Source organism: Meleagris gallopavo, chromosome 13 (genome assembly GCF_000146605.3).
Source record: "Meleagris gallopavo isolate NT-WF06-2002-E0010 breed Aviagen turkey brand Nicholas breeding stock chromosome 13, Turkey_5.1, whole genome shotgun sequence".
In the NCBI taxonomy this organism is placed as follows: domain Eukaryota; kingdom Metazoa; phylum Chordata; class Aves; order Galliformes; family Phasianidae; genus Meleagris; species Meleagris gallopavo.
The window spans coordinates 3,331,302-3,344,232 of record NC_015023.2 but is presented as its reverse complement, the minus strand read 5'-3'; the positions used below and the strand labels follow the sequence as shown (position 1 = coordinate 3,344,232).

At 36.1% G+C, this 12,931-nt stretch overlaps 1 long non-coding RNA gene across 1 annotated transcript; it reads left to right on the top strand.

Moving 5' to 3' along the window:
* The first annotated feature begins 708 nt into the window (after positions 1-708).
* Positions 709-12,634, top strand: LOC109369762. Its single transcript, XR_002119219.2, has 4 exons — positions 709-798; positions 7,780-7,935; positions 9,810-9,874; positions 12,014-12,634. It is a non-coding gene; the product is annotated as an uncharacterized LOC109369762 (long non-coding RNA).
* The last annotated feature ends 297 nt before the right edge of the window (positions 12,635-12,931 follow it).

Here is a 12,931-nt window from a genome sequence, read left to right as displayed (position 1 = left end):
TCTAAAGTCAGTTGAATTGGGCTCGACTGCATTAAAAGGGCATTACATGACACAAACTGTATCTGGTTTATCTACATTCCAGTGTTACAGCAGTCATGTTTCCTTTGCAGTTTGTTGCTTAAAGACTGCAGGGGTCACACTGTGTCAGGTGGTGTGTCAGAGTGTAAATAATACCAAAATAAGCATTGGATTAACAGAAAAAATATTGTTACTTGGACTTTGGCAAACATTATCTGAATGTGAGGTTGTAGTCTATGACTATCTCAAAGCTGATGAAGTTGCAGTTTTTGTGCTATGTCTGCTGCTTTTCTTACTTCCACTCTGTTTCTGAAGACAGAGTTCTTAGGGTCACCAGTAATAATGCAAAACATTGTAGTGTTATGTCTTGGGAAAAAGTGGCAGCTTCAGGAACCTGTGGAATAGAACATCATAATTTCAGTTGAGATCTCAGAAAGTTTTTGTTGTGGTGTATCTAAGGCGAGCAGGTAAGAAGTTACGTGAATGCAGAAGGCCAGCATACCAGGTGCCACAAATGAGAAAACAGTGCCAAAGATGAGAGAGATAATTTGCACCTGTAGGGGAACTGTTATATCAGGGCCTGAACTGATGATTGAGCACCTGGTGAAGGGGGTGGCTGACTCGGGAAGTACAGGTGCAAGCGATTCACCTCATTGGGAGGGGTGGTTCACCCCTCCCTCGGCTCATTTAAGGGCTAGCCTCCAAATGGTGAATGCCTCCTGGATGAGGACTGCTTCCTGAGAAGGAATGTTCCACAGCTATGAGATGCTCATCAGCTGGGTGAGTTAAATTTTTTATGTATATGACTATTGGTATTCCTAACAATACTTTGCCTGGTGTTGCAAAGAATTTGTCAGAAGTGATTTTGCTGCCTCTTAGGAAAAACAGTACTGTACTGAGAGTTGATTCTTGAAACCCACCCTGAAGACTGCCAGACAAGGCATGCATTTAAGTATGTGAAATCACTAGAAGAATGTTTAAAAAAAAACAAACTTAAAATGTTCTCCTGTCAGTACTGTGAATGCAGTGTCCTAAATAATGTCTAGCGGTACCAGGATACAATTCCTTTTGTTTCATTTGAGCTAGGTATACGCACAGTTCAGAAACTTATTTGTGTTAGTAGGGTCACGTGTTTTGGTAGTGTTTCTTGTGGGATTAAGATGGCTAACTATGTTTTCTAGATGTTCTTTAGCTAATATGTGAGCTAGCTATTGTTTGAGCAACAGTGGAGTGCCAAGTTGTTTGGAGGAGAAAGATACTAGAAGGGTGCTTACAATACCTTGGAATTATCGTGTGTTTTCTGTGCTCTGCCTTGGATGGCGAGACACATCAGTGCTCAAGTTACATATTCCTTCTAGCATACATAATGTTTCATTTGCCATTTCTTGCATTGAATTAGAAAGTTAAAACGCTTGAAACACCTTGCTGTCCTGGATATAGGCTGTTATATAGGACTTGATAGCTGGGACAAGAACCATCATGGAATGGCTACTTAAATATTCCCTTGAGAATAGTTTTCCTGTGCTGACAGAACAGTTGGAGATAGGTTTCAGCCTGTCTTCCTAATGGAAACAGCTAACTTTGAGTTTCCATTTGTTGGGGGGGAGTCCAAAGTGGAAACTTTAAAGCTATTGCTGTCCTTGACTTGATCTTCCCTTGCTTTTGTGAAGGGCTCTGAGGTGTGGTTGTAACAATGTAAGTTGTGAAGCTAGAAAAATGTACTTTATCAATTGCATGCTGATATATAAGCAGGGAAATATCAGGAAATACCAGGCAGTAGTATAAGGTCCCACAGGATTTCTCATCATGCCTTTGATCTTGTTGATTTCTCGAGAGGAATATATCCTTTGGGCCAAATAAACTGCTAGTCCTAGAAAGGTACAGATGCCTGTTGCTGCTACATCTATTAATTTGCTGCATGAGAGCAAATGAATAGATAATTCTATCCTCTATGCATGAATTAATATTTGAGGGAATAGTATAGATGATTGGTTTTTAACCTGTTACTATTTAAAAGAGTTTCACAAGAAGCTTCGGGTTCTTTCTTTTTCCTGTGTTTTTCTTATGCCCCAAAGTCAAAGCATTCTCAAAAAAGAAAACTGTTTTTTGTTTTTTTTTCAATTTTGATGTAAGTGATTGTTATATTAGCTTTGTTGTTACTAATACAATTAATAAATCAGTCCAAGTTATATATAAATAAAAAATGACCTCTTAGGAAAGATCTTGAAGCAATTTGGTTTCTTGATCTTAACACCTGGAGTAGATAATCGCTGCTGTACTGGTTGGAGGCTACAGGGCAGAAGCAAGTTGAACTCTGGTTTGCTTGCATTTTAATCTGAGGTGGAATACAAAAATCATAGCTGGCTATGAACAGCTATTGGCAAAATCTTCCATTAGTGCAGGTATTGTGTTTTCCTATTGTGCTTTGACGCTCACTGGACTATAGGGAAACTCATTTAATGTATTATAGAGTGGAAAAGTAGAACTGCAAAGAGATGTTGGCTGCATAACGTGCAAATTCGTATGTGTTTTTCCATTTGGTGATAGCAACCAGGGGAAAAATAGTTAATTTCCCAAGAGAAGGCACAGTGTACACACTCGGTGACTAAAAAATTAAATAGGAAAAGCCAAATAACGTGGTGCTGCCAATTTTATGTTATAGTTTTGACTGAACTTAGCATTACACTTGGTATAACACAATGTCCAGAATAGATGTCATTAAAGTTCTTTTTAGTACCATAAGTAAAAATATGCTTTAAAAAAAGTATATTGGAAATAAATATATTTTTTTAAAATAAATATTGACTGTTAAGTAGTCTATATAAATACTATGTTTTGTCTTGGCCTTGTTTTCAAATCTGTTCTAATACCAGTTAAGTTGGTATGAGACAGGATTTAAATGTTTCCCATCTCATGCCAGGTACGGGGAAAAAAAAATGTGTTAATACTTGCATGAGAATAAAGATATATGTACTCAAAATCCATAAAATCTTCATGCCTGCAGCACTATTTACAGCATGTTAAAAATCAGACTGAGACTCCTGAAAATTTCATTCTGCGCTTCATTTACATGCAGTTCTTTTAAATGTGACGAGATGTTCTGCTGAGGCTACTAGATTTTGGGTTAATTTTATGTTTATTTATCATTTATGCTTTGTTTGGAAAAAAAAAAATAATAAAAAATTGCTGACATCTGTAGTTTGCCTTTCCCCCTTACAGAAGAGACTTTGTTTCATCATCTCTGAATTATGATTAAATATTATGGGATGGTGCAAAGGCAGAGCAAGTGAAGTTAGAGTGCACTAGACTTTAACCTGTGATTTTCAGCATCTATAGCATACAAGCTTCAGGGCTATTCTATGTTGTCAACTTGTTGGTCTTTAGACTCAAAAATTTTTTGCAGCCGAGTGTCTTTTATTAGTGTTCACAGAGCATTTATCATGCAGCGTGTGTTGCCATAATTAAATTACACACAGTGTAACTCAAAGCAGAAGTTTTAATCAAAGTGCATTTTGCTGCCTTTTAATGCTGCGCATTCTCCCAGTGCAACCTTATTTCCAGCTAACTTCCCTGTTTTTCTTCAACTGCTTCCAAATTCTGATCCAGTATTCTCCACTGAATTGTTTCTGTTCTTGAATCATTCTAACTCCTCCCAGGTATCTCACACAGCTGTTCTCTAGCCCCATTCTAAAGAGTTGAGAGAGCACCTGGTGTCCTTTTGCTTCCATTCTTTTGTCATCCTTGAGCATGGTATTGTGATTCAGTTTCTGTGTATCTAGCCCGTGATGTCAGGGAAAATGAAAAAGCAATGATAAGAAACCCTTTTAAGAAAAGCTGGCATCTACATGAGAATAACAGATATGGGAGTATTTCAGCGAAAATAATATAACCCAACTGGGGATGTTTTTGGGTATATGCCCTTATTTTGTAATCCTGGTGTACAAATTAAGTGTTCTTTTTGACTTGTTCTACTTAAATTCTAATCCTCATTTAGGATATTGAGTCTGACCAAGCACTTATGTGTCATGAGTAAGGCCTTAAAACTCACTCCTTTTGTTTTCTTATGTATGTTAAGATGAAATTGAAGTCTTGTTTCTATGCTTCTGTGTTCACAGTAACTTTTTTAGAAAAACATGACTATTAAGGTGAATGGTGCTTTTTCTGGGATCGCATTATCCAGTGACAAAAGCTCTAAAGAAGAACAAAAAACCTTGAAATATTGTGAAATTAATAATATGTTTGAGGCACTTGTCAATAGTGAGCATTTCGTTGTATATGGATGAGTTCACTTTTTACTAGCTAATTATAGTCTCGCTTTGCAATTTTGTTTTCTACATTTGATCTTGATTTTTGTACAAAATGAGCTTCTGTAAATCCATGTTAAGGTTAGTTGGATGTCTAACAGCACTTTTATTTTGATATTTATTTGTCATATTCAGCTTTTTTTATGACAGTATCTGTCTGTTCTTGAATGTGTCTTCCTTTGCTGTTTTGAATGCTTGCTGATTAAAGAAAATGTGGCTAAAATGATCAACATTTTACTGTTCTTACAGTTCTTGTTTCTCTGTCAGTTTATTTTCTGCATGCAAACCCATTTACACGTGGTTGAATTAGGTACAGGCTGTACAAATACTAAAGAAGTAGAGCTTTAGCTTTGGCCACCAAAAATTGTATGTGCATAGTTGAAGTAAATCTTCCTTTGAATGAACATGCTAACTTCTGAAGAAAAGGAGATTCTTGGAATGTTGAGTGATTATCAGACTGGTTTTCACCAGAGACGCCCCACTGTCCATTAGCAGCCATCCCAACTTGGCAGGAATCTTTTCTTGCTTTGTGAGAACAATTTTTTACTGTGTGCAGTGTGCAAATTATTGACCTTCAGTATCAAACAGCATCTTAGTCTAAATTCTTTAACAGAACAAACATAAGTAAGCAGATCTTACTTAGTTTAAAGTTTAGTTCCTCTATGTAACTTTCACGTTAATCCAGGTTACTTACTGTAATTTAGCAGCTAAGACTCAACAGCTACCTAATTTTTGTAGGATTCCTTCCAAGTCTGCATGATAATGGAGCAGCTTGTAGTGGTGAGTGACCTTCTCTTGTAGTAATTTCTCCCCCTGGGTATTGAAATTGATTTTCTTCCTCTTGGCATGTGAAGAGTCGAAGTGTGCCCCTTGCCCTGAATCTCCCATGAGCATATGGTGGCATCTGAAACAAATAATGTGAATGCTGCTGCTTACAGGTCCTCATTGTAGCAGAATCAGGAAACAGAGAATGTTTTCAGGCAGTTTCCCTCTGTGCTGGGATATCATTTAGTTCAGAAACAGTGTTTACTGCAGGTTACATTCTGTCAGATTGTTTTAGGGGTGCTTGAGGATATCAGTAATGGGGGGGATTCATTTTAACTATTAAGGTCAAAGGCAGCATGTGCCACTGAGGAAGAAAGCACCAAGTGGGATCTCTGACCACCACAGAGCTGGTGTGTGTTTATCTATATATCTAGCCTTTAAAACTGGGCTAAATACACTGTTTTTGGTTGGATACATGCAATCCCTTTACGGTGCCATTCCATTCAGTACCTTTGAAATGCTTGAGAAGTTACCAGCTGTGAGGGAGCCTGCATGGGTGGCAGCCATGTAGCCTGACAGTGCTGACCCTTTGGATAGGAAACTTGTGTCAACCACTCAAAGTGTTTCTTCAGTATGTGGAGTTCTGGAGCCTGCGTGATCAAAACAAGATGCATGCCTGGAAAGTTCTATGCTTAGAAATTCTGATTATAGGAATGTAGTGTTTGGTATCTTTGAAGAAGAAAAGAAAATAAAACAATGCATCAATAAAATAAAGAATCACACATGCTTGTAGTTGTCAAAACTGCTGAGAATTTACTGAATTGGATAAAATGTTATAAGAGAATATGCCAGTGTGTCTTGTTGGAATGTCGTTTTGTTTGCCTTTTGCATATATGAAAGGTGAAGGGAGGATAACGAAAGACTGGTAGTTTAGAAGATGGAAATATTTTTCCTTCATTTAATGATTTTTTTCAGGTGATTTTGATATGTTAATTTGGACAATTGACAGAAACAACTGCTACTGAAACTTACTAAAGAAATGTTGTGCCTGAAACTACAAGTACTTCAATCTCTGTCCCCACTGCATTGGGCATATTCCCTCAGTCTCTGTCCCCACTGCATTGGGCTTATCCCCTCATGGAGACATTATTGGTAGTCAGGCTGAAGCCCTGCATGGAGGTCTCTAAATAAGCAGAGATAAGAAAAATAAATAGCATAAAAGCATGTTCTGAGAGTGTTTTTGAGTTGGAGAAGGAATTAGGTTGTTGAGGAAGGAGAAGTCAAGTATGATCCATGTTTTAGGACAGCATACAGAAAATAATTTTTCTATGAAAAGGAAATGCTTTGAATCCACAGGAGGAACACATTCAAATCTGTGTGTTTACAGCTTTTTCCTTCCTTTCTGCTATGTTGTATTGTCATTTTCCCCGACTGTTCTTGTCTTTCCTCAGTTCAGTAAATCCTTTTTCCTTACATGGAGAAAAGCAAGTAGTGAACTTCTGAACATGTATGTGCAACAGATACTCGAATACTTCAGTAGTGCCTGTTTATTTGTAGAGTTAAGACGATGTTGCATCAGCCATATCTACAGTGCAAATTAATGACATCTTGAACTTGCCTGTTGTCATTCTATGGATCTGGAATAATTTACTAGGAATACTGGAATAATTTACTACTTGTTCTAGTACGTTTACTAGAACAAAACTACTAAATGCCAAGTATGAGTACCTGAGTTGACACTGTACAGTTCACAGGATTGTGTGTGTATATGTATATATAAATATTAAAGCTGAATAAATATCCCTACTACACACACACACACACACACACACACACATATATATATATATATATAGGGATATTTATTCAGCTTTAATATTTACTGCAGCGAAGTGTATGGCTGCGCACTGGCAGCTTTGGTGCACGTGTACGTGTGTGTCTGAGCGCTATTTTTGAGTCGTGATTTTTGCTACTTCAGTTCCTTGCTCCTAGCAGAACTAACTTGAATGTTAGTTCTGTCAGTGTCTGAAAGATTACTTCTTGGATAGCAGAATGACTGTGAATTGGGTAACTGGTAAGTAATATTGTGCAATTCTCTTTTAAGTATATACATAATCGTTAGAAAATAGTCGCATACAACAAGCAGCAAGCACTTGCTTTAATTCTAACCAGCAAAACTGAAAATATTTAAAAGTGAATGGTTGGTCTATTCAGCACAAGAATAAACATATGTTGGAGAAGTGTGTGATTCCATTTAATCTCAGTATTGATTAGAATACAATTGTTCAGCCAATATCCCCAAAACATTGAGAAGGAAAACAAAGTGAGGAAAATATGAACAGTAATCTTCAGCAATAAATCAGTGAAGTAAACAAATATTATGTGCATTTAAGTAATAAAGGCATACTAGTGTAGAGAATGAATTATGTTAGCGGGTGAAATTCCTGTTAGCGGGCAGTTAATGAAAAAGGAAGATGATAGAAGGGAGATGGCAAACTAAATGGGTGAATAACCTGTGTGTATAAGGTTTCATGATAAACGAATCTAAACAGCAGTCATTAAATATAATTTTAACAAGATCTCAAGAACAGTGGTATAAGCAATTGAAGAGGCAACAACCCATAGTGGGGCTGTAACATGTTCTTTCCTTCAGTGATCGTGATAGCACACTAATTATAATTGTCACTAACAGCATCCTGTGGTGAGCAGAAGAGTTTCATTGTCATCTTTACATGAATGTATTGTGAAAGGGACTACGTAGACAACTCTATAAAGAAAAGGAGAAGAAAAGAAAGAGGAGAAAGTGCTGAGATAGACAGCAAATGAACTCCAGAGAAGAAGATTTCAGGTAAAAGAAGTAATATAACTAAACTTAAGAACCTTCTGTTCAAAAGGGACAGAAATAATATTGAAAACAGCATTTGTTTCCTTTTGACACCTTACAAAATTTAAAATAGAATTATAAATACCTTTCACTCTTTAATGCAAAGCTTTGTTTAGTCAGGGCTATTACGTAGCTTCAATAATCTCAGCTCAGAGAAGGAAGACTGTCTTTTTATCTGGCAGTTAGGGCTCATACTCTTCCTCCCTCCCCTTCTGTCTTATCACATACCCCTCTTTGCTTCTTATTTGTATTCACCTGCTTTCTAATAAGTATCCCATAAAGTTACACACTTACAGTTTATTTAACCTCAACTCATGACACTGGCTATTATCCCTTGCATCAAGGAGGATGATCATTACAAGACCTGTTACAGAGAGTACCTTATTACTTGTACATGGCAGATATCAATTACAAGGCAGGTCTAATGGGTCTGTAGTCATTAGAAGTCTACAAAATAAAGTTTTAGTGGAGGTTTCTATCTATTCCACAGAGTGGAGGTCATATAAAATAAGGTTTCTGTCATACTTGTAGCCTGAAAGTCTTTAAATGAGAAAATCGTATGCTGCAATCTCCTACAATTTTGAATAATATCTTCTGATCTTTAAAGTAGGGAGGAAAAGGATTTGATGTAAATGCAAATTCTTAACAGCAAAAACAGGATGTTGATTAGTGCATATGTTTAAATATGTATCTATATATTAAACTAATGATGATGTTGGTCAGAAGCAGTGTGGTTTAGACAAATTTGACCTGTCATTTTTCTGACATCGGCGTATAAAAAAATCAGACCTTCAAACTGAAAGAATACACTCTAGATATACAAAGGAGGGAAAATTTCCCCACATGAAAATGCTATAACGTCATTTTAGGGAAAAGTAAAACTGTGGAAAAAGAGACTATTTTATTATTCTTTAAATTAATCAAACAACTTGAAACTCAAACCAAGTTTTGCTGTTTTTTATACACCTGGAATGGCTTTATACATCTGATACAACTTAGTTATTTGAGCAGTGTTTGATCTGCTTTTCTGTCTGGGACATTTAAGGCCTCAAACATTGTCCGTTACAAATGCTTTTATTGCTTGTGGGCTTCCTTTGCGGTGTGCTTCAAATGTTGGATAGTGACTCCATTACATATCAATCAGATGTAATGAATCATTATTGAAGTTTCATGAATGCTCCTTTAGAATGCTACCCTGAAACAAATGATCAATACCATCTGTGTGATGAGGGTAATTTTTCACAATGAGAAATGCAACTGACTTTAAAAAAGAAAAATAAATATTACTATTGAGGTAAAGAGATCTTATGTCAGCAGATACAGACACATGAAGTCTCTGGCCAGGTCATTTTATTATTTTTTTCACAAAAATGAGATGATTGCAGAACATTGTGTAGTTTTTATGAAAACTCACGTGCCCACGTAGCTGAAGATGAAACAATGAGATGAAACGAGAGATTCTCTCTACTTGTGGTCTGCTTGTTCCAGCCTTCTCTGTGGTTTCTGAGATGGATAAACTGCACTTCAGGTGTGAGGAGGAGACCACTTCCTGTGAGAAGTGTCTCTTTAAACTGAGAAAATAAGAGTTTCAAACCATAACATCTTTTTAGAAAGAGACAGTTTTAAGGAACTGCATGGGATGTCTCAGAACTGAGATTCTGAGATGGCTCTGGAAAATGATTGGTTAAACTTAAGTTGCTCTGGCTGTTCATGAAGCCATATAACGCAACGTTTTTGGTTTTAGATTCACAATCAAAGATAACCGAGCATATTATTTGCCATACTCAAAATAGTTATTTATGTCCAGTTCCTATTGTTTCTGTTTTGTGAATTAATAGGTGCTGTCACTGATTACTGTTTATTACGGGGAGCAAGAGATAAGAGACCTAAGTGCAATTTCAAGGTAACAATTTGAGCTCAAATTATGAAATTAGGCGTTATCTATCATCAGTAGCCCTAAACTTGATTATTTTTTTTTTTTTTAAATTTTGAGGATGTGGACCCAAATATTATTTGGTAGCATTCTTCAATTTCATGGTTGGCTTTTAAAGTTGATTTTCATGAGTAATAATGACAGATATCATATAGGCATGCTTACAAGGGCACATCATCATGCTTACATATTAGTATGCATCAGATAAGCATCACTTACAATACTTGTTTTTCTACAAACCTAGACTCTTGTCTAAAGAAAAGACAACTATAATACCATTTTTACAGGATACAACTTCTGCACTACCAATGAAGATGTTGCAAAATCTATCAGCAAAGCGTATTTAAGGAAAAAAGATTGTTGACAAGAAAATCTAATCCATTGTACGGTGTATTCAAGAATGTGATACAGAGTGTCCAAAACTTTATGGGCGATCATGTAACTGCTTGGGGACTAAAAGCACATTGTATTGATACAAAAAAGATTGAGCTTAAGCCTTTTCTATGTATAAAATAAATGAGACACTAATGTTCTGAGTTCCAGCACATAGGAACCTTCACTGAATTAGAGAAAGGAGGAGTATGAAAGAGGAGTAAAAAACAATATTTTTCACCCATACATACTCAGCAGTATTGGAACCCCTAGCCAGAAGTCATGTTTGGCTGCTGTTTTGGTACGCTGGGTAACAAGACTGAGGATTGTTGTTATAAATTTCAAAGGAATTATTTGAGATCTTCAGTAGGAGACAATTATATATTTAGCAAACAGATTTTACTGAGATGATGCGTTGTGACCTGCTAGAAACTTTTTTAATCATTAAATCAACTGTAAAGACAAGTGTCAAAGACTTTAAGGCTGGATTGACCATTAAGGTCAATTATCACCTTTATATTTCCTCCATTACCACCTTTAATTCTGCTGCTTAGAGAGCTTTTTCACCCTCTCCCTTTTTTTGATTTTTCTGGAACAATCTTAGTAAACAGCTGAAAGGGAAATGTCATGGAAAGGACCTGAGTGAAATGTTGAGCTTTCCTTATTTGTGTTGGGTTTTTTTTCCCCACATCTTCAGTTTTTCCTCCTCCACTCTAAATATTCTTAATCAGAACAAATAGTATGCACTAGAAGTAGACATTCTTTTAGCTGAAGAGGGGCTAATAAAGAAAGCCATTCTGGAGGATTCTGTGCTACTAGTTAGGCAATTTAAAATGTCAATATGAATAAATGGAAGGTTATGTATTATCCTTCCACCTCAGATTTACAGGGTGTAATGTGTAAATTTTGCCTTCTATGTTTTTAAAAGCAGGGATGTTTTGTTTTGCTAATAACAAAAAAGAGTATGTCAGAGTTGCTGTGAAATAGTAAAAACAGTTGAAGAGGCTTGTTATGAAGGATTCTGAGCTGTATAAACTTAGGAAAAAAGCTTACTACATTTTGGAGGAAAGCTTGGATGGTGACCTAAAAATGTTTTTCCTTGTGTAGTGAACAAAATCCAGTGGTTCTTCTATAAGCCCTACTAGGCTTGTGCATTGAAATGTTGCCCAATTTCTTCAATTCTCACCTTTGTACCTCAAAATTTGAAATTAAATTATGAATGCTTCTAAATATGTCTATTTTTATAAAACATCATTAACATCTTTTTGCTCAAAATTTGCTTGAAATTTCAGAGAATTGGTTAACTGGAGTGATTTTTAAAAACATTCCATGTTTTTGAAAGTTGTGACATAATGCTGTGGAAAGCCTCTTGTAAGATTTCTTGTATGAAGCAGAGGGGGAAATAATGTTTACCAAAAAAAAAAACAAAACCCACCCTGAAACCTATTATCACAGCAGATATGTAATTTTGTTTTTTTTAACCATTTCCCCAAGACTAATGTTTTCTAAATGCAGTGGTAACCTTAGGGGAATTATCTCAAAAGTTGTTTTCTTTGTGCAAAAATGTCATCTCTATTTTAATGACAGTAACTAATAATTATATATCTGTAAACTCTGTCAACAAAGAACTTAAATAGTATCTTTGTAGGCTGAAATTAGTTTTTCATTGCAACCTGTTTGTAAATCATTTGAACTAAATATCTCAAGCTGAAAATGTAAATTTGTTTTTGTTTTTAGTGTAGAGATGAGGTCAGCAAGTCTGCAACAAATATGATTACTTGGATGGAGGTGACATGATTTACTTAAATCAAGCAATTTGCCCATTAAAGCATTGAAGCCTCAACTCATAAAAAGACTGCTTAGCAGATGAACTATAATGTCTTCTAGCATTTGTTATGTTAGGTGATTTGAATGACAACAATTACATGTAAAATGAATGTATTTCTATGCTGACTGGGAAAAATCCTGGTTTTGCATCAGGAGGTGGCTAGTTTTCATGAATAGAATGGGCTCCTTGATAAATGCTTCTGTATATATATTGTACAATTTACTATATATAGACACGTTTAAGTTTATATTGCCAGAACAACTAATGCAGGGATGAATGATTAGGGTGGTTACTTACCTACAGTCCTCTCCTTCCCTCTTTCAAATTCAGATCTTTTCTCCTTTCCTTCTCCCCCATAGGAGAAGGTTAGGTACTAAAAACCCCAATACAGTGTGTGGGTTCCCTCTGCCCTCAATTAGCAAGGGTTATTAAACTGGTGAAATCTTGAACTACTGTGTTAGGTTCCTTCCAGCATTATGAGCTGAGCCAGAGTCTACACAATAAAACCTGATTAATTAGCAAAGAATGAAGTTACAGTAACTGCTGTCTAATCTCATATTTTCTATACATTTCATGGACTAAAAGTGACTGAAGTGAGGAGATTTGGGGTTAAATCTGGAAGACCTTCTGCATGTTGTTAGAGCATGTGCTTGAATTTAAGGAGGTTATGCAGAAATGTCTTCAGTGGGTTGTATTGATGTTGTAGTCCAAGCAGCCTTTCTTCAATGCTGTAGACCTTGGGTCTGATTTGGTAAGATGACTGTATGGTGTGGTATGAAAAGAGAGATGAGATTTGTAAAGGATAAGTTAATTTTTTAATTAGTATA